Raw genomic sequence first — 22,533 nt, 5'->3', positions numbered from 1 at the left:
ATTAGTAATAATTAGAAAAGATAGAAATGGGTTAACTGATGAGTCAGCCAGGTGTTTACTTTGTATTATTTCTTGATCAAGGGAATTAATATAAAGTAACAGTAATGTCAAAGACTATTGTGCACTGTTCCCTAATTTAATTTGTGTTGTATTTTTATTTATTTAAATGGAATGTTCAGTAAACTGTAATACTTTGTATTAATTCTTGGTTAAAAAAATTAATACAAAGTAACAGTAATGTCAAAGCTATTGCGTACTATTCTATAATTTAATTTGTACTGTATTTTACTTTCCTTTAAATAAATGGCAAATTGTATAACTATTTTATTCCATCATATATAATGTGAGTGTCCATCAATCCCTTTCTAGATAGATAATGTGCTTTACATTATTGTATACTTTACATTCTAGATAATACTATCAAATTTATGTCAATAATTTGTTTTTTTTTTTGTGTTTTTACCATGTTTTATGTAACTTTATGCAGCAAACAAGCAACGTTTAGGTGTAACAATTGATTGGAACGAGATGTATTAACTCGAGTAAAAACAGGAGTCACTCCCCCGCGGTTCAATGCTCCAGACCGTCCATTTCCTCCCTATCGCACTATGATGCGCGATAGAAGCACAACTATTAGCCAAATGCTCTTCATGTGGGAGTCCTGGGTAATAGAAGTCCAACATGGTTACCTTTTTTTTCCGTCTTTATAGAGGAGGGGTCTGGAATCTTCAAAAGACATCTCAGTCCAGGACATCGCCTGACTGACCTTAGTGCAGGATTCGTTTTTTGTACTCCCGGCGATAGTTCCCGAGGTACTGTAAAATGCCCTCTCGTCGCCGAGTCTACGCCGAAGGCCTACCGGCTAAACCAGATCCTCCTCTGTCATCCAGCGATATGGAAGCGGAATGGCCACTGTAAGGCCGGCATCACTTCCAAAGCACTATCTTTATTCATTCATTCTCCATTTATACACATTCACACTCCATTCATCACCAAGGAGGTTCCCTGTCTCGTTCCAGGTAGCGCGTAGAAGACCCTCATCGCTCCTAGTAGAATATCATTCCCAGACAGGTATTTTCTCCTTTCCCACAGTCTGAATCACGCCTATCTAACTCATACAGTGTGACCCACTTCTCTAGCTTCAACTTCCAGCATCTTTCACTCTTACCTTTGCTGTTGGTCCAGCTGTCTTTCTTCTTCTTCCTTTTTCTTGATCACTGCACGGATATAGCTGTGTATGTTGGTCCAACCTGATTTTTATTTTTAATCATTTTCTCAATCATTTCTCACTCTCACTGTAACAAAATTCACAATTGTCTCTCTCCATTCTTTCCTTTCTACTATCCATCTGCTGCAATCTAACATTGTATGTGTCACAGTGTCCGAGTATCCACAGTGTAGGCATTCATCTGTGTCAGCCTTTCCGAACCCAGAGAGGTAGGCCCTAAAACACCCGTGTTCTGCATCAGGAAATAATCCAGTCGCCTGTCGCCACGGTCCACCCAATGTCTTATGTTCGGGATCAGTATTTTGGTCCACTGTGCCACATCCTCCATGTTATTTCATTCTTTTTGGCATCTTTCAATTTACCTTTCCCTTTCCTGTCTTCTCTCGGCCACAGTAAGGTTTGGGCCTCTTCTCTCATAGAGCTCTTTTCTTTCCACCGCCAAACTATGCAACGGAACACATCCAGTGATGGTCCACAAGGCTTACGCAGACACAGTCCTATAGGAGCATTCTACTCTCAACAGACTTGTTCTGTCCACGTGTGTCATGAACCTCCTATAGGCCGTTGTCTTTACCGCCTCGCTCCAGACTGGTGCCGCGTAGAGGACGATCGACTGTACACCGAACATCGTGTAAGACCCCCTTCCTCTCGGATTTGGGTCCACCAATGTTGGGCAACATGTTTACCTGGCCGCATCAAAATCAGGACAGCGCGTTGTCGCTATAATCCTGTTATCATAATGTGGCTTATCCGCGAACTAAAATTGCTTACTTGGGCCACAAGTCTCTGCTCTGAGCTAGGCTAGGTTTTTGTTAATTATTTTTGGTGGCTAGCGCCGGTTTTTGTTGGTATTTTCAAATTTTTTTCGTTTTTTCTGTATTTTTTTGGTTTTTTTTGGTAGATTGCCTGAAACAAAAAATCATAATTAGTATATGCTTATAATATATATAATGTATAATATAATAAAATTGAATGTTAATCAACTTAACAGCAACTGGGCCCACGCTGTACATTGTGATTTGTCCACGAGTTTTTTGAGCTACGCACGATCTTCTTTGTGGGCTGTCACATTATTTTTGTTTTTGTATGATTTCTCTCTGGTGTTTTGTTTTCTCTCTGATGTTATGTAAGCTTATTAAATGCTAACGTTTATCAAGAAACGGATTGACTCCCGTGGAACATGGTAGATAGCTCAGTTAGTTAGAGCATAGACACGGTTCGCTTAGCCAACTCAAAATCGCAAAAAATGTCAGTTATAAGTACTTTTAAAATGGTTAAAATACACAACCTACAATGAAGTTTTAAACGCATTTTAACTATTTTATTTTCACTTAAACTGTATTTTATACAAATCACCTAATAGTACCGTACAAATTAAGTTTTGTAGTATTTATTATGAATTCCTATTAATAAAGGAAGGATTATTTCAAGACTTGCTTAATTACGTTTTTTTTTTTTCGTTAGCTCGTTATAATTTTTTGGTTGACTGTATTAATCTCCTATACTACCTTTCTATCTAACAGATATAACAATATAATATGGGACTTCTCCTTAAGTACTTTATCATAAATCCTTTGGACTGATATACGCTTTCTTCATAATGAGTTTACTTTAATAAAAAGTACTATTGTTGCATCGATATAGTAAACTCCATATTCTGCATTAATTTTTGAAATTTTAAACATTTTCTATTTTTCATATAATCTTTATTGCAGGTTGCAAATCATTTTGTGAACAAAAAAAAGTGTTTGCGAACACTGTCTGAAGTGTTCTTTACACGTAAGTTTTAATATAGCAAATCGATGGCGATCTTTATCTACTAAATCCATCCTCTACAGCCCAATTCGAGCCCTGGCCTCCCTCAGCAAACCTCTCCATTCGTATCTACCAAACATCAAGAATAAACTGTACATATGCTTTCCAATAATTGGGTTACTGTAAGTTTACCGTGTTGATACTAATTTATATTGTTCTATGTACATTCAGTAAATTGGAATTATGCTTTACAACCTTTTGATAAACGTGCATTTATTGACTGAAATCGAAAATGCATACAAATAAACCATGTCTTATGGAGTGAAATGTTGAGCATCATGTCATCAGACCGAAACCGACTACATCCACCTCCGCCCATCGCTTATCGCTTGAATGGGTATGAATATTTGAGGTGACTAATGGATATTGGCCCACGGCCAATGCTGCCGTCAAATGGCGAGCACATTAATTGTCGAATACATAGGTGGAACTAAGAAGGCGTTTTAGAGTTAAAAGCAAAATTTCATAATGTTGCTACAAAAGAGATTAACCAGTGTAACTAATGATGTTTATTATAAATCCAGGAGGCTGAACGTGATATATCAGACATAACGTAAATAATAAATTATATACAAAAATAAAAAAAATATTGGATTTTTTTAAAAGAAATAATAATAAAAAATTTCTGGTATAACAAACATATTTTATTTAATAATTATAATTACATTCACAAGTTTGAATTATTTCGTATCAATTGAGTTTTGGTTTAGTCTCAGTATGGTAGACTTCAATGTGTCAGATAACGTATAAAATTATTAATATCGCCATATTATCCAGTTTTATCCAATGCTCTCTAAGGAGAACATTTAACAGCTTTCTCTCTCTGTCACGAAAACTGGAGTATTGCCTCGAAACTGTACAGCTATACCAAATTAAAGACAAAAGCATAGTCAAAGAAACATAAATTTAGGTACATGGACCGTGCTAAGCTGGTGCTGCCAGCCAACAGGAGCAGCCTGACAAACGGCAAAGGAAAGAAAAAGGCTTAAAATGGAAATCAAATCAATCCAGGAAGTCAGATAGCTAGATAATACAGACATAAGCATCAGTAGAAGAAACTGAAAAGAATTAGTAAGCAACCTAAATATTTGCAAATTTTGCAAAAGTTGACGAAGTTTCAAGCTGCATAAACAACCTTAATGTGCCTTATTTTTTTTACCTACAGCACGTTTTAACCATCGAAAGAAACATGTCAATTATAATACTAAATTATTGTATTTGTTTTATATATTTACAAATTTTTTAAAATGGTTCCTTATCCTCGTCTTTTTGACAGTAATTGCATTTAAATTTGACAATATTGACTTCTTCACGTTTTGAACTAGTATTACAAACAAATATTTTACAAAAGTCACACCTCTTCGAATATTTATTGTCGTCACTACACCTATAAGAATAACAACGACCTCGTTTTGTTGAAGATTTCGGCACTTCTTCTTTGCTCCTTTACACTAATACCGGTGGTATCTATTATTGCAACGATTACGGATTTATGGTACCCGGTGGGTCCTTCTTGTATTGCTTTAGCTCTTCGTTTTATATTGGGTAAGGTTAATAGGGATGTTCACTAATTTTTAAATATTGTTAAATTAATAATAGGTTATAGCATATATAAAAACATAGCAAACATAAAATTGTTTAAAAATATATATTTCTTAAGATAAATTAATTCTTAATTTAAATTCTGATGGAGGCTAGAAAAACGGTTCCTCGCAGCGAGGCTACGGTGTGTGACGTCAGCCGTCGTCTTGACAACTTGTTTTGTATACGTATTTACGAAGTGTGACCAGTTCTTTAAGTATTTAATCACTGATAATGAAGCCAAATAAGTGGTGTTTTGTTCCTGGGTGTCTAAATACATCTAAAAACAATTCTGAGAAGATTTTTATTACAGTTCCAAACAATTTAACACCATATTCACTTAAAATTGTCAAACCACAGGTTTTTATATCTGTACCTCGGAGGGATACAACACTATGTCCATTTTTTCAATTTTGACACTTTTACAGATTAATAATTAACTTTTATAACTTTATTTAAAGGAATAGAGTACTAGGTCCTAAACCATTTGCTGATAAAAAAAGTGACCTTTAAAAGAACACCAAGTCCATTTTTACTTAGAGGGATAAAACACCATGTGGACTTAATGTTTTGTACCTCTACGCATGTGAATTACCGTCGCGCATATCTCTATGATGAGAGATAGACTGTTAGTGATCTAATAATAATATTATTGCCATTTATGGTGTGTTTACAGTGGTTTGTTACTAATAATAAGAACAATGAACCATAATTCTCGTAGGAGAAAGATTCTTGAAGTACCCACTAAAAAGTTCTGCGAATTCTTCTACTACATTTACAGGTAAGCTACCTTTTTGCTCATTATTTTTAAATTATTAAAAAGCATAATCTCAAAAGGGTAATGTAGTGGTTTGATACCAACCTTAGACTAGCAATATTATTAAATCTTTTACAATATTATACGCCTTGTTTAATTTCAGAATCAAATAATACGCCAAGCAATGATGTTTTAAATGAAGAGCATATTATTAGAGATGCTTTGAGTTTTGATAACAAAGATCAGTCTGATATCGACAAAAGTTCTGATAAACTATTCGTAGTGGAAATGAAATAAGATCTGAATGACTAAAATAGGCAGATAACGTCATTCCTGAGAGTAACATAGAAGAAATCATACTATGGTCTTACAAATATTACGGCCAGAATAAAAATGTTAGCAATAATAACTACTTGTTTAAAAAAGTAAAAATTATCATCCAGAAGTTTCTACTAAAGAGTTATACTCACATGGAGGCGGACACTGTCCATGCGCTGATAGAGCGAAAAAGAAAAAACTTCATTTCTATTTACACGCCCTGGGACTGGCAGCAGTTAGTCAGACAAACCTCAATGAAATATACCGTACATAATATGAAACTAGAAGATTTTAAAAATTTAAGGTCTTTGTATGATGTCAAAACATCTTAAAATCCGCCTTTGATTAATAAAAAAGAGACATTAACAAACAACAAGTTCTTCTGTCAAACTGTGTTTAACTGCAAGTTAAACAAAACAGCATTGGAACTCTGTTTTTAAAAAGTAATTTTTATGACGAAAACCAGGAGATTGACCTTGTTAGATTTTGAAGGCGACACCTTACATTGCCAAAAGATTTGCAACTGGTATCACAAAGTCCAATACTTATATCACAACAAACGTATAACGATCTATTGGCATTCCTGTCATATGTTCCTACATTTTGCCATGATTTTTATCAAAACTTAAAGCATATCTACTAATAATACTAATAGTGACTATCCAGAAGGAGACTTACTTGAAAATGACTGAGTGGTTTGTACCTAAAATGCCATTTTGATTAAATACATATATGTATTATTTGTATTTGTAAATTGTATGGTTAAATAAATTTTGTCAGTAAAAGTCAAATAGAATTGTAGTTGTTATTGAATACCCCATACTAATTATTACAGTACAATAACTTTATTAGATGGATACAACACCATGTCCGTTAAAAGGGTTAAAAAACACAGGAACAAATTTGTTTTTAATTATAACAAATATATTATGTAAATAACAATAAACAGAATGTTCTATTAAAATATTGTTTTGATATCTCAATAAATAGCTGCAGCAATAATACTTTTTGGTGAAAAAATTTTTAAAACTGCTCTCCTGTAAAGTTTTAAAAATGAACATAGTGTTAATTCCTTCCGAGGTACAGATTTGCATTTATTTTTTTTTTCTAACTTGCATAATAACTGCCTTTTCTAGTTTTTTCCTCTCTTTGTAGGAAACACCACTTATTTGGCTCCATTATCGCTGTATAAATACTTAAAGAACTGGTTACACTTCGTAAATACGTATACACAAGTTGCCGATACGACTGCTGACATCACACACCGTAGCCTCGCTGCGAGTAGCCGTTTTTCTAGCCTCCATCAAAATTAAAATTAAGAATTGATTTATCGTAAAAAATATATATTTTTAAACAATTTCATGTTTACTATAATTTTATATATTTTATAATCTATTGAATTTAATTGAATTTAACTATATTTAAAAATTAGTGAACATCCCTATTGTTTTCCAAGCTCCTCCAGAAATAGTGTTATTGGATGTTTTATATTTACTTTGATGTCCCATTCAAGATTTTTCATATTTCATAAAACGAAATCATTATTACATGCAATATCGAAAAGTTAAAAAAAAATACATAAGGGCCATCTTCTTGTTGCTCTTCGGATTAATTTATCTAAAATATCAACTCCACATTTGGTTGAGTTGTAATCAAAAATAATCTTTGGTTGAAACTTTTGGTCTTTACCAGAAATTTTATTTAAATTGTGAAAAGTCAATAATAATACGACAAATTTGTTAAGCTTGGTTATATATGAAACTAAAGTAATGTTTTTACTGAACAAAAATTTAGAAAAATACAGTGAACGATCTGTGATTTCAAGCAATAATTTAGGCAATCTCTTTCTATTTTTTCTAATAGTACTCAAAAGAGTTAAATTTTTGGGTAAGAGTAGTTTTTCAAAAAAAGCAATGTCAGTAAAAAAATTTTCAGTTGTTATATTTCGACTACACCTATACCAATTTTCTTCAGATGTTTGACCACTCTTGGGCCTTGGTTACGTTCAGATTGTTCACCAATCTTTTCATTATATCTTAAAGTTGAAGCAATAAAAATTTTCAGCGTTACATAGGGTTCAAGCCTCTATACCAAATTTTTTTGGTTCACTAGGTATATAAATCAGAAATGGACAACGTCCCCTAAAATTTATAAGTTGCTCGTCGATATTATCGAATGCAGATAATTCATATGATTTTCTATAGTTTTAGCAAACAGATCAGTGATTTCTCGACTAGAAGCTAATTTATTTCCTTTTCTCATTTCTGCTCTCGTATCCAAATTATCAAAGTAAATATACTTTAAAATACTTATAAATCTATCACAACTTAGAGAAGCTTTATAAATAGAACGCGTAAATGCAGCATTTGTATTGGACCATAAATTATGCACGTTCTCATGAGATTCTCTGAATCTTCCACATGATATAAGTATACCAAAGAAAGCACGCATTTCGATCAGATCAACTTCAATCCATTCTTTGTATGTGGGTATATTGTATTTTATAAAAACCCTTAAAAGGGCAACATTAAAAGTACGAACGTTTTCGGAACAACTGTTCCATCATCAAGTTAAAATACCTAAAATAAGTATAAACCATTTAATTACAGCAAACGTGATTTAAAATTTTGACTAAGATTAAAAAAGCAAAATGGTTATACTTACAGGTTACCATGCCTGAGCCACCAAAATATTTGGGTAAAAACCCTTTAAAATGTAATGTGTTACCAAAGATTGTACATGATGTTGATAATATTATATGATGTTTAATATTTTAATTAAATTTTACTTCAGGTAACATACACCCATGCTTAAGTGAGTTCCAGTGTCCGGAGAGTAAACCTCTTCAAACGGACTTCAGCTGGTAACTGATTGATAAGGTACCCATGAACGGTGTCAAAAACAAAATGTCAATGTACCATGAAACAATGTTAGTTAAACATAGTATTACTACAGCCAAAAGATTAAAAAACATTGATGATGTTAAAATGATAACAGCGATCCAGGTGTTGGGATTTAAAAATTTTTTTCCTATAATTATTTAATATTGGATATAAAAGATGTAAATTACTGGTGTTGTTGAAGGTCATGTTTAAGAGAATGACGTATGCATTAGGCAGCTTATGTTACTCTTTATCGTATGGGGTGTGGTCTAAAAAGTGTAATTTGTGACGAATTAGCTTAAATATATGGAAATGTCCTTTTATGTTGCTTACATCTAGGACAAGGAAAAATAAATAGTATATATTTGTAGCTAATGTAAGACTTCGTATTTGAATGAAATTGTTTAATACTGCTCGTATCGTAAAAAATTAAATATAAGTGAGTCCAATAGATTGAGAAAAGGGATTAAAAATCTTCCGGCTGAAGGAATTAAAGTTGTAATATATGTGTTTAAATTTAAAAAATTGAAATGTTATACGTGGTATACAGCCAGCTGCAGGAATTATTTTCCTTGTGGATTTTAATCCATTCCTTCATTTTTTTCTCGTTTCCACTGTTATACGCAACTATGAACTCAATAGCTCTCTTATTGGTATACTCAAGAGTCATTGATATTATACTATCAGAAAAAAATTAATTGAAGGTATTCGTGCATATCACTGCATTTTGACTTTTCGTAGTGAGATCTATGTTTTTCTGTACTAAATTACATGCCAATAGCTCACTCTTTTGTGCAGCTAAATAACTCCATGTTCGTCCTTCGCACATAACATCAGACACATTAGATCGTTTACTATCTGTATTTTCATAGTTCAAGTTGTCTTTAAAAGTTCCTCGTTCTCGAGTTTAGTAATTGAGAAATTACCTTCATGTACTTCCGGTTCACAACCGTCATTATTACTCGCTTGACTATTGCTTTCGTCTAGCTCTTCAACGTCATCTTCTTCACTATCTGATAGGAGTATGGTATACAACTCAGCTTCACTCAAAAGTTTATTTTTTTTCACATTTTGATATAATACTGAACACTTCAAGATCGATGCATAAATTAAATTAATAAACAAACGTGAAGTACCGCTTTACACCGAAGTAGAAGTCTAGGATGTTCTCGTAGAATATGCCTTAGACACTACATTTACTTCGAAGGTTAAATTTCTAGCTACTAATATTTCTACAAATACAATCCTTTGACCGTCAATGTGTACAACGGTAAACAGAAACAGCTGCGTTTTAGGTGTACCTACAAACATATTGAAAATTTTCTTCAAAATCCGAAAACCGGGTCAGAACTAACCAGGCATCATAGATGTTATGTAGAAGAAAATCTGTAATTTATATGTTAACTAACGATACCAGAAAAATTAAATTGAAACAACTAAGGAGAACTTACGATCAATCGGATTTGTAAAAAACAATATTTCACAAAATATTAAGAAAAAAGTTAATTTTTAGGTCAGGCTTGACCCAGACTTCGTACTTCAAAGATTAAATACTAGCTATATTACGAGAAACGTAAAAAATTGCTGAAATGTTTTTACAACCTAGAAGATTAAGACTATTCTTAAGGTTCTGAATTTTAAGTCGTGTAACTAAATATAACCAAAACATTAACATTGATATGGCCATAATGTTTATTGCTTTGTAAGTTCTTTCAGTAAATTATTAATAATTAAGGCACTCTCATTTTCTATCAAAATCTACGTTTCTACAAATTTAAATTCACACAAGTTCATATTTGATATAAGAAAAGAAGATTATTTAGTTATACAAACTAGCATCTCCGATATTTACTTTCCTGCTACTTTTTCTAAACAATCAAAATGATTTTTTTGGTGGAAAATATCTAATTCGGCAGATTAAGCTGGCTGCTGCCGTAGAAAAGCTTCACTATGCGAATATACTCCCACGCTCACATCTCTTCGACTCCCCTTAGTACACGGAGTTGTGTTTAGTGTCGATAAAGAAAATAACGGGCTAAATATTATAAGTAAAACATTGGAACGTGTCGAAAAGCCTTTACCTTACATTTTTTAAATTTTCGTTTATTCTAATACAATTTGGAAAACACTCCGTACATAAGATTAATTTTTTAGGTATTTCTTAATAAAACATTTAATGCTATTTGCCGTTATATTTTTGTCCACCCAGGGTGATTTAACTGCCCGTATAGTCCCCTTTACCAAAATGCTGCCAAATATCCCGTTATGTTTTGTTTGCAAATATTCTAAATAATATCTTTTAAATGTACTATTGTAATAACGCAAAAACCCCGTATAGTACTTGTAAAATATTTTAAATAATCTAGGATAACATTATGGGCCATATAAGAGTACTGAATATTTCGGACAAAATTCGGATACGGTACTTTAGCCAGACTTTTTACATCAAAATGTAAACATAAATTACTTGTACAAAAGACCCTTCTAAAAGAGTTCCAATTCACTTTTTAATCTTTGTATGTTTCGATTCTTTCGCACAAGAACTACAAAATATAATAAATGCGGTAGTTCACCACAGCGAAATGTTCGGTTTACATCTAAACGTTTCCAAAACTAAAACTTTAGTATTTTTATAGACACCAATAATAAACGTACATGTGTATGCCAAGAGTCAAATATTAGAACAGGTAAATTCCATAAAATATTTGGGAGCAAGTATCAATAGTCAGTGTAATCCAAAAGAAGAAATTCTATTAAGCATCAAATAAGCAAGGAAATCATTCATGAGCATGAAAACATTTTTTACAAGATCAGACCTTAGTCTGCAGCTTAGAATCCGAATGATCAGATGTTACGTTTTTTCTATCTTACTGTATGGCTGTGAAAGTTGGACAATGGACTCTAAAATAGAAAAAATAATAGATGCCTTTGAGATGTATATATATACAGACTATTGTTGAGAATTCCATGGGTACAAAGAGTTACTAATGTTGAGGTACTTCGTCGCATGTGTTAACAAAAAAATTATTAAGAATAATCAAAGAGAGGAAAATGCAATACTTGGGTCATGTGTTGAGAGGCGAAAGATACGAATTACTTTAAGTTATACTGGAAGAAAAAGTAGAGGGCAAAAGATCAGTAGGAATACGCCAGAACTCGTGGATGAAAGACCTGAGGAGATGGTTCGACCGCTCATTAGCAGAAACCTTTTGCGCAGCTGTTTCCAAAACTACAATTGCCATTTGGATCACCAACCTTCAAAAGGAGACGGCAGCGTAAGAAGAAAATATTTCGATTCTTCATATATTTTATTTTTGCATTTTTTGATTTAATTGGAGTCCTAGTTCATTCTAGTTTATAATAGGATGTAGACCACTGTCATCCTAGTTAAAGACGGTCATCTAATACAGGGCGATGCCCTTATTTCAGTTTCGAGCCTTTCGAGCTTGAATAAAATTAATCCTCAACAATGCATACAGCCAAGCCGCATGACGTAACCGAATTGCAAGGACTAATATATCGAGCGAAGAAACTACTCAAATAAATAAAGAGAATAAGGTTAGAATAGAACGGTGCACAAGAATCTCGTGAACATCGAGACTAACGTACAATGACAGAATACAGTAAGAATGAGAGCTGCACGTGAGCAACAACATATAGCTACATCCAGAACACAAGCACGAGACAACTAGCGAATCACCCGCGCATTTACACGTATGCCATTTAAAGTTAATTATTAAACAGCATACTCAGTACTCAAGCTGCCATTAGACGTTCATAGCAAACCAAATGCAATGGTTAACATTAAAAAAAAAATAAGTGGCTTCAGATGAAAGACGGACATGTGTCAAAAAAATAAAAATTTTGCTAGTAGTGGTTTCTTATAAAATTGTTCGGACTCTTGTTATCAAGGTTTGTTTTAAAAACGGACATCTCCCCAACAGCCAATGAGAATGCTGTATTGTGATCACATGACTGAGAAGTCAACAATGGCCGCCATTACTTTCAACTTGTCTAATGTTAATCGTTTTAATTGTGTATCACTAGTTTAAACTGTTTTTTCGCATATTATTAGTTTACAAAGTAGATTCATGGAGTCTAATATATCTGTTAATCCAGGGACGACGCTTAAGAAGAAGATCAGTCCCGAAAACATTCAGAATTGACAAAGGTAATTCTAATCATTAAACTCAATCATTTACTTAACATTTGATTGCTCTAATACATTGTCAATAGGTGGGTGGAAGTTTGATATGTTAGAAGTTACTTTATATGTTCATCCGAGTTATGAATAGTTTCAAGTAATATACTAATGTCTGATTTTAAAATATGAAGCTTGAAAGTTGGCTGTAAAAACATGACCAGGTCCAGGAACAGAAACGGTGTATCTCATGTCCCAGTGGAAACACGAGGCGAAAACCACAAGGAAGTTAAGTTTGCTCCAAAAAGAAAAGATTTAAAAAGTTCTGTAGATTTCAAGCTATTGAATCGTATTATTCAGATCACTCATCACCTGTCTACTTACCATCAGGCCTGACTATTGCCAAAATGTGAAAAATGTTCAATTGTGGTGAAGAAAAATCTAAGAAGGTTACTTAGGGATTTTTCAAAAAAATATTTTGCTCAGATTTCAACATTGGATTCTCTTACCCTAGTATGGATGAATGTAGTACTTGCCTAGAATTACAAAGTCTTATCCAATTGGAAAAAACGGAGGAAGAAAAAAGGTGTCTAAAAATGAAAATGGAGTTACACAAGAAATAGGCCCAAGCCTTCTTCCAACACCTGCGAGAAAAACCAAAAGGATGTATTATTTTGAGTTTTGATTGTCAAAAGAACCTTGTTTTGCCAAAAGTTACTGATCAAAGTGCGTACTATTTACGACAGTTTTACTGCTATAACCTTTCAGTAGTTAAAGGATTGTCAAATTCCTGAATCCCAGTACTGTCTCAATTTATGGAAGACGGAAGACGAAGCAAAAAAATCATCCAAGGAGGTTGCTTCCATTGTATTCAATGGGTTGAGAACAGCTGATCTCTCAGAATACGACTCTATTCGTTTGGTGCCTGATGGTGGCGCTCGACAAAAAAAGAATATAAATATTTTAACTATGTACTGCAAGTTTCTGGATAGCTGTGCTCCCACAAGCATACGAAAAATTGAAACAGTCTTTACTGTAACAGGGCACTCATTCCTTCCTGCCGACAAAGTATTTAGAATGATAAAGAAAATATTAAAAAAAATCAAAACAATTGTGACAAAAGAAGTACATCATGAAATTTTTAAGAAATATGGTAAAATTAAGTGGATTGGAAGGGATTGAGTACCGTCGGACTGGAAACAAGAAGCGAAAAGTGTTATGGTAACGGCGGCTCAATTTCATTTCAAAATTTCCACCTGCCGACGAATAGATTTTCGAAAAACTAAATTGGGAAATATCGTTGTGAAAGGAGAAACGACTTCTAATTTTAACACTGGTGCAGAAAGGAATATTTGTAAGACCAACTCCACTATTGGACACATCAACCCAAAAGAAATTCTTATTGGTGTGACCCTTAAAGTAGAAAAGGTTAAAGACGTAGCAAAATTGCTTGAAAAACATTTTGGAGTAAATTGGAGGGAGAACGGTACTTTGCAGTGGTACAAAAACACAATGCAAGCAGAACCTGAAATATCAGATGAATGTGACGATTCATGTAAGTGTGAAAATAATAATGCTGATTTTAATGCTGATCTTATGTTAATTTTAATTTGAATGTTACTAAAGTTTAAATATTTTATAAGTTTTAATATTTTACTTTATAGATTTTTAGTTAAATTGCTTTGTAGGTAGGTACTAATGCAACTTGAATAAAAGATTTTAAAATTGGAATTTTCATTTAAAATACCTGATTCCCTGTATTAATGTTATAAGTAGACTTCGGCAAATATGCATATTGCATATTTTGCATATTGTGCATATTCTATGCAAATATTTCATATTTTGGCATATTTGTATAAAAGTTTGCATAAAGTGCATAAAAGTTCAGATTTTTATACTGTATTTGAAAATTTTTAAACATACCAATTTATTTCAATTCTTGTATAAAATTTTGTAGTCATTTTAATCAAGAAATGATCTAAGTACGTAATCTCTACAGGTACAAAACATTTACGATTTCAAAGAAGATCAATTTAAGTAGCCCTCAACATTCTTAGAAAGTCTCGGTCACTGAGGCATTCAGTTATTGGATAATCGCTAAGGGTTCGCTCATTTGCATTTTATGATCTAATCCCCAAATCTATCTACAATTTAAGGTATCTTAACAGCAGGTAAACGGCTAATAGTTTTGTTCCTAATTTAGGGATTTTCCAAAATCTCCCAGTTTATTGAATTAGGTACCTAAACATTTCTAATTTGATGCTCAGATTTGTAAATCATTTTTGTTTTGATATTCAAAGCGTAAACACTCGTTGTGCGTAACAAAAAGGACGATTGTGATTTTATAATGCCTAAAACAACCAGTGCTTCAACTTGGATTAAACCTTATAAAGAGCTGTCTATGGATATGGGAAAAATCTACTGTTCAGTCTGTGGCAAAATTGTAGGTATCTAATATTTTCTATTAAATATCTAATATTTCATACATACAGGGTGTTTCCAAATGACACTTACAACGTTTGACTATAGATACTTCTCGAAAAATTGAACAAAACGATATAGTTAATGAGGGGTCAAACTTATTTACTTTTCGAGATACAGGGTGTTAAAATTAAAAAAAAATTAAATTCTTTTAGTTAATAACAACAATAACTTTAAAACCAATAAACGTATTTACTTGAAATTTAGTACTCGTAGGTTGTTTTTAAATGAAAAATAGCTTCCTTTAGTGAGAAAAAATTGTCCATGGTACAATACAATGGTGTGTATTTAGAAAAAATTTTCACCTTTACTTTTTTTTATGAAGTCAGCTATTCTAAAACACAATTATTTTTATTGTAATTGAATTAACAAAAAAAAAACTTTTGTTGAATTTTAAAATAAGTTATATGATGTACTAATGGTTAGTAACAAAAACTAATTTGTGGATTAATACTGCATTTAAAACACTTAGCGAGTGTTATTTTTCCAAACCAGTTATTTGATTAACCAAAAACACCTTGTATATTTTTATATTTTAAAGGTTGGGTTAAAATAAAGGTTTTTATTTTTATTTATAGATAGCATGTGAGAAGAAATTTCAGATAGACCAACATGTGAGAACTGCTTCACACATTGCAAAAAAAGGAAAAATAGGAGGAAAACATCAAACTTCAATGGCTAAATGTTTCCAATCTACTTCAAAAAAATTAGATGAGCAAGAAACTTTTAATGAAGACTTGTGTCGCGCATTAGTGTCTGCAAACATACCGCTTTCAAAATTAGCAAATGTAAATTTTAGTTCGTTTCTAAAAAAATATTGCAAACTTAATGTTCCAAGTGATCGGTCTCTAAGAAGAAATAATGTGAACGGGCTATACTCGTCGGTGTTAATTAATATTAAGGAAGAAATTGCAGATAATTATTTTTACATATCTGTAGACGAAACCACTGATTCCTCAGGAAAGTATATTGCTCATTTATTGATTGGTGTTCTTAAAGAAGATACCTTACCAAAATCTCATCTTATTTCATGCCAGCAACTTGAGAAAACAAATGCTTTAACAATTTCGCGTTTTATACAAGAAACATTAGCAACTTTTTTTCTTCCGACAACTATTCCTTCTAATAAATTACTGCTTATTTTATCGGATGCTGCTCCTTATATGGTGAAAGCAGGACAAAATTTAAAAATATTTTTCCCAGATTTAATACATGTTACTTGTGTAGCGCATGGATTAAACAGAGTTGCAGAGGAAATACGAAAAAAGTTTCCTCTTGTAAATACCATGATATCCAGTGTCAAAAAAGTATTTCTTAAATCTCCTATAAGAATTCAACTTTATAAAGAAATGCTACCTAACATTCCTCTTCCACCACAACCTATTTTAACGCGATGGGGAACATGGTTAGAAGCAGCTAATTTTTATGCAGATCATTTTGTTAAAATAAAGAACATAATTGATACGTTAACAGATGAAAGTTCCCAATCTCTTTTGGATTCTAAACAAACTTTTCAGAGTAACTTGCTTCAACAAGAACTTTCATTTATAAAATCAAATTTTAGTTTTGTTCAAAAAACAATTACTCAGTTAGAATCACCAAAACTGTCATTGTTCGAAAGTACAGCATTAATAAAAGAATTTGCGTCATGTTGTCGGAACGTTAGAGGTAATATTGGAAAAGATATTTTAAAAAAATTTGAAGCTACTATGGAAAAAAATAAAGGTTACCATATTCTTTCTGAAGTAGTCAGTCTTCTAGCTGGAAATATTTCGGAAACAAGTAATTTAGAACCAAATGTTTTGGTTAGTTTGAAAAATGCTCCCGTTACATCAGTTGATGTTGAACGAAGTTTTTCCATATATAAATATATGTACTCAGACAGAAGCCACAAGTTTTTGTTAGAAAATTTTGAACACCACTTGGTCATTTATTGTTACCATAATTCTAAATAAGTTTATTCATACTTAAAAATGATGTAGTTACTTAAAATAAATGTAAATCTTAATGAATAGTAGGAAATATTTAGTTATGTACACTTTTTTTTTTTAAATAAAATTGTTACTATTTTACGATTTTTTTATTTATTTGTAGCATATTTTGTAAAATATTTCCATATTTTCGGGTAAACACGTGCATATTTATGCGCATATTTTCTACATTTTTATTTGCATATTTGCAAGTCTAGTTATAAGGATTAAATTTTAAGTTAGATCCAAACCGAGGGTCCACTCTTTCAAATACAATTTTTTTAAACATCAAAAACAGACACCTACCATCATATTTGGATCAAACATGGACATTTTTGTTCCAAAAGCGGACATCTGTATTTTTAAATAATAATTTTATAATAATTTCATTAATTTCTGATATCAGAATGTCCACAAGATTACTTTTGATGCCTTAAAATTATAGAGAGTGCGATTTTTATAAAAAGAATAATAGCAGCTGTGTAAAAAAAACAATTTATTTCAATTTTTCTTGCATGACACATGTCCGTTTTTAATATGAAGCCACTCAATGTGGAATGGTTGCAGTAATGCAAATGAGTTCAGTTATTATCTGGGATGAATGTACTACGGCTCCTAAACGGACATCGACAAAGCCTACCTTAGTAACTTTTACAAGATAAAGTCTTTGGATAAAGGTACCAGGAAGAAGCATTGCCTGGCTTTCAAATACAAGAACTTCGTTTAGTATTACAACCACGAAAGCGGTCAATAAAGTGTAAATTGCTATGTTGGTCTTTCGCTTCCAAAACGAATAAGAACCTAGATATTAAAGAAAAAATCCGTTAGATACAAAAGCGACTCTGGAAGGGCCTTGAAAATTTGTTATGGAATGTAAATTAAACTAAATAAAAAATGAAATACGCCCTTATCTAATGTTTCTAGTTAATGCAAAGCATTTTCATGTCTTTAATTAAATAAAATTTATTTTTCTGTTTTTTAGCTCTATGAATTTATCAGAGTTTTGTAAGAATTTTAAAATTCGAAATAAAAAACTGAATCTAACGATTATTTGTGTGCATCTATAAATACCTCAAACAATTAAATTAAGCAGGAGCAAGTTGAATTACTGTTTTGTAAATCACAAATAAATTATTTTTAGATCCAGAACCACAGTAGAAATATGTACGTACTCAATTTGTTCTAATAACATTTCAAATACCAAATGACAAAATCAATTACCGATGTACAGACCTACGCTCATGGAAGAACGACTGCATTCTACGAATCTAAGAGAGAATCAGGAACCGACAGAGACTCGAAAGAGGAAGTTCGTTATTAGAACGTTATTAGAACGTCGCGCTAAATTTGCTGACGTAATTAAACTTAGTTCACCATGAAATCGACGCGACGGACGAAGACGATGGCTTATTTTGAGCTATACATACACGCGTTATTTCCATCTTTCATACTTGACTTGCACGGTGATTTTCATTAGTTTAAAAAGAATAAACAAATGGTTTCTTTTTTCACTTATTACAGTCATAATTTTATTAACTTTTAGTTGTAATTTTGAATGGTTTGCATATTTTTTTGTTAAATATAAGAGAGATCCATATGAATACCATTTTCTTGCCTTAAACTGTTTGAGTTTTTGAAAAAAATATATTTCACAAAAAAATTGAGTATTTTTCAAGAAATCTCTTATCAATACAACATACCTAAACTTTCTTTAAACTCTCTTTAAATCTAGAAACAAAAATTCTTCTTCTTCTTCTTTTTATATAGACATGGCTGTCTGTTTTTCAATGTGCCTTCAGTAAGATGTCGTTCCATCGTTTTCGTGGTTTTCCTACTGATCGTCTTTCTATTGGAGAACCGTGTCTTGCCGTCTTTACTACTCTATTTGTTGTCATTCGGCTTATATGATCGTTCCATTCTACTTTTCTATTTCTTACCCAGTTATTGATGTTCCCCACCTTGCATCTACGTCGTATATCTGTACTTTTAGCTCTGTCCCATAGTGTCTTACCATCAATTTTTTAAAGTGTTTTTATCTCTGCTGTTTCTAACATCCTTTTTGTCCTCTCTGTGTCAAGTCTTCTTTCTGCCGCGTATGTCATTATTGGTCTGATAACTGTTTTGTAAATTCTGCCTTTCGCTTCTTTTCCAATATTTTTATTTCTTCATATTGTTTCATTTCGGCAGCCTGCTCCATCACTTGTTCTATTATCTGACCTTTCAGCTCCAATTTACATCTTAGTAAATTTGCTGTTGTAACCATGCGTTTTGTCTTTTTTGGGGAAATTAACATCTTAAATTTTCTGGCGGTTACATTAAATTGATGCAGCATACGTTGTAAATCATCTTCAATTTAAGAGAGTAGGATTGCGTCGTCTGCATAGCAGAGTATTTTAAGTTGTTTTTCTCCCATTTGGTATCCTTTTTTAGTTCTTTCTTTTTTTATTATTTCATCCATAATCAGGTTGAACAATAGAGGACTCAGAGAGTCTCCCTATATTATCCCATTACCAGCTTCAATAGGGTCGGTTAATTTTTCTTCTACTTTTACTTTTATTTTGTTGTTTTGGTAGATATTTTCGATCGTTTTGATTATTACTAGTGATATCTCTGTTGCGTACGTTAGTGATATATTAGTGTTCGTTAATTTCCTCATTTAAGGAAAGCTCGAATATTTTGAGGTCCTGTTTATCTAGTCTGTCAGACTCTTTAGTTATTTATACGGATGCCTCAAAATCCATTGTTGGTACTGGGTGTGCTTTCTACATTCCATCAACTAATACAGAAAAACTTTGTCGACTAAATCCTAGTTTTTCAATCTTTAGTGCTGAAGCTGTAGCAATATATGAAGCATTAAGATACTTTGAAAACACTCAGAATACATCTGTTACAATAGTATCTGACTCATTGTCTGTTATGTTAGACATTGAAACTTTAAATTTTCCTAGTAATAACTCAAATATATATGTCTTTCAAATTAAAAAACTTGTTTATGACATTTATAAAAACCGAAGAATTGTTAATTTTTTGTGGGTTAAAGCACATATAGGTCTTAAATGTAACGAAGATGTTGACCTATTAGCTAAAAAGGCCATTGATACCGGAACACAAGCTGGTCACCAAATGTGTAAACAAGACGCAGTAACAATAATTAAAAATAATATCAATAATAAATGGAAACAATCTTGGCATATATATAGTACGCAGTCTTCCTCGCAATATGCTTCTATACAGCCTTTAATCCCAAGTGATTATTGGTTTAAAAATTATTCTGTTCCACGAAGGTATATAACATCCATAATTAGAATAAAATTTGGACACGCCTGCTATCTTAGTCATATTTCCAAACTAAAAATCGTAAATTCAAATTTATGTCCAGACTGTCAAAAAGAAGGTGATCTAGATCACATTTTCTTCGAATGTAAAAAATACACAAAACAAACTGAAATTCTAATAAAAAATTTAGTCAACATCAAAATTTTTTCTCCGTACAATATGTGCTATCTGCTATCTCTAAATATAAGAGTTGTAAATGAATGTTTGATGGAATTTATTTGCAAAAGTAAGCTTAATAATTATTTAACTGTAATTAGAATCCTAACCTCTGTTTTACCCCATTTGTTATTACCTTTTATCCGTGACCCAATCTAGTTTATCTTAAAAGCAATGTCTTGATGGGTCCCTAGACGAGAAACGAGTGTCCATGTTTTATCTCTATCCTATCCTTAATAATAATTTTAATGTTTAAAATTTGTAATGCTACTTAAGTTTGAAATTTATATTATCTTTTTATATTGTACTACACAATCTTCTTTCTGGGTAGAATATTTTCATGTTGTGAATGGCTGTATGGCACTTGCCTATGCCATTTAAACAAAAAAAAATTCCTCTTTTAAAGTGATTCTATTGTTGCGTTAATTATGTTATTTTTGAGTTTTTCCCAGTTTTCCTCGATGTTATCGTTTTCTAATATTTCATTTCAAGCGATTTTCTCTGATATTCTTTTCCTGTATAATTATTCCGTGGATTCCGTATTTAGTCCTTCGACTTTGATTTTTGTTTATGTTGCCGCCGCTCTCTTGGGTGGGAAGCATTTCAGGATGATTCTTAATACTAGGCCATGGCCGCTACCTACACTGCTGAGTTGAGGCATCTGACGTCGATTATTTTTGATGGATGACACTCTTTGATGCGATTTTGGTACCTTTGGTGTATAAGTAAGGCTACACCTTCTTTGGCCCTGTTTTATTTTGCTACTCCACTGTAGATTAGTATGTATTCACCTAATTTGGATTGTCCTTTTCCTTTCTTTTTTGTTTCCTGTAGAGCACAATGTCTATTCTTTTCTCTTTCGGCACTTGGGTTATTTCTTGGTCCCTTAAGTTGAGTGATCTGATATTCCAAGTAGTAATTCTCATTTGGGTTTTAGATGCTTTTCGCTTGTCCTTATTTCTTGCCATAGTCGTCTTCATAGTATCAATCCGATAGAGTTTCTTTGATTGAAGGTTTATCAAAAATCACTGATCAGAAATCAACATCATCGTCAGTCCTAAACATCTAGGTCGAAGATATTTGTCCTCCTCCTTTAACTGGATTATCTGAAGTAACTCAGAAAAGGGGTAGAAAACGGGGTAAAACAGGATATTTAAATTCAACGCCAGAAATTGATGATATAAAACAAAAAATTGCAGAAAAAGAAGCAAAAAAAAAAGAAAATAAGACGCAAGAAAAGTGAAAAGGCAAGTTCGTGTTTCAACTACAAACAGTTCTGAAGACAATTGTGAATCTTCTTTTGAAGACTACTCGGACGATGCAGCTTGTATTTACTGTAACGAACTATTTTCGCATTCACGATCCAAAGAAAAATGGATTTTTTGTCAAGTGTGTAAGAATTGGTGTCACAGTAAATGTGCAGATGTAAATCCTGGACGTAAACAATTTGTATGTAAATTGTGCATGTAACTTTTTTCTTAAAAATACCTATTTGTAATATTATTTATCGTTTAGAATATCTTTTGGTTTAATAAAATAATTTGGTATTTACTTATTTTATACAAAATGCAACGGGTCCATCATAAGCGTATCAAAGGGTCCATCATGAGCGCATATATGCCCATGATGGACCCTTAATAGAATTTTAGTAAACTATACATAACTTTTTCCATCTTAATTTTTATTAAAATTTGAAATATTTGCATATTATACAAATAACAAGACGTTATGTGGTCATATTTAAAGCCTACTAAGTAAATAATTAAAGTTATTATGAAGCTTTTTCCTTAAGGGGTCCATCATAGGCACATTTCCCCTAATTTTAAAATACAGACAATTTATATTTAAAGGGTTATTTATAACTAGTT

This window comes from Diabrotica undecimpunctata, chromosome 5 (genome assembly GCF_040954645.1).
Source record: "Diabrotica undecimpunctata isolate CICGRU chromosome 5, icDiaUnde3, whole genome shotgun sequence".
In the NCBI taxonomy this organism is placed as follows: Eukaryota; Metazoa; Arthropoda; class Insecta; order Coleoptera; family Chrysomelidae; genus Diabrotica; species Diabrotica undecimpunctata.
The sequence above is the reverse complement of the archived record's forward strand: the minus strand, read 5'-3'. Positions refer to the sequence as shown.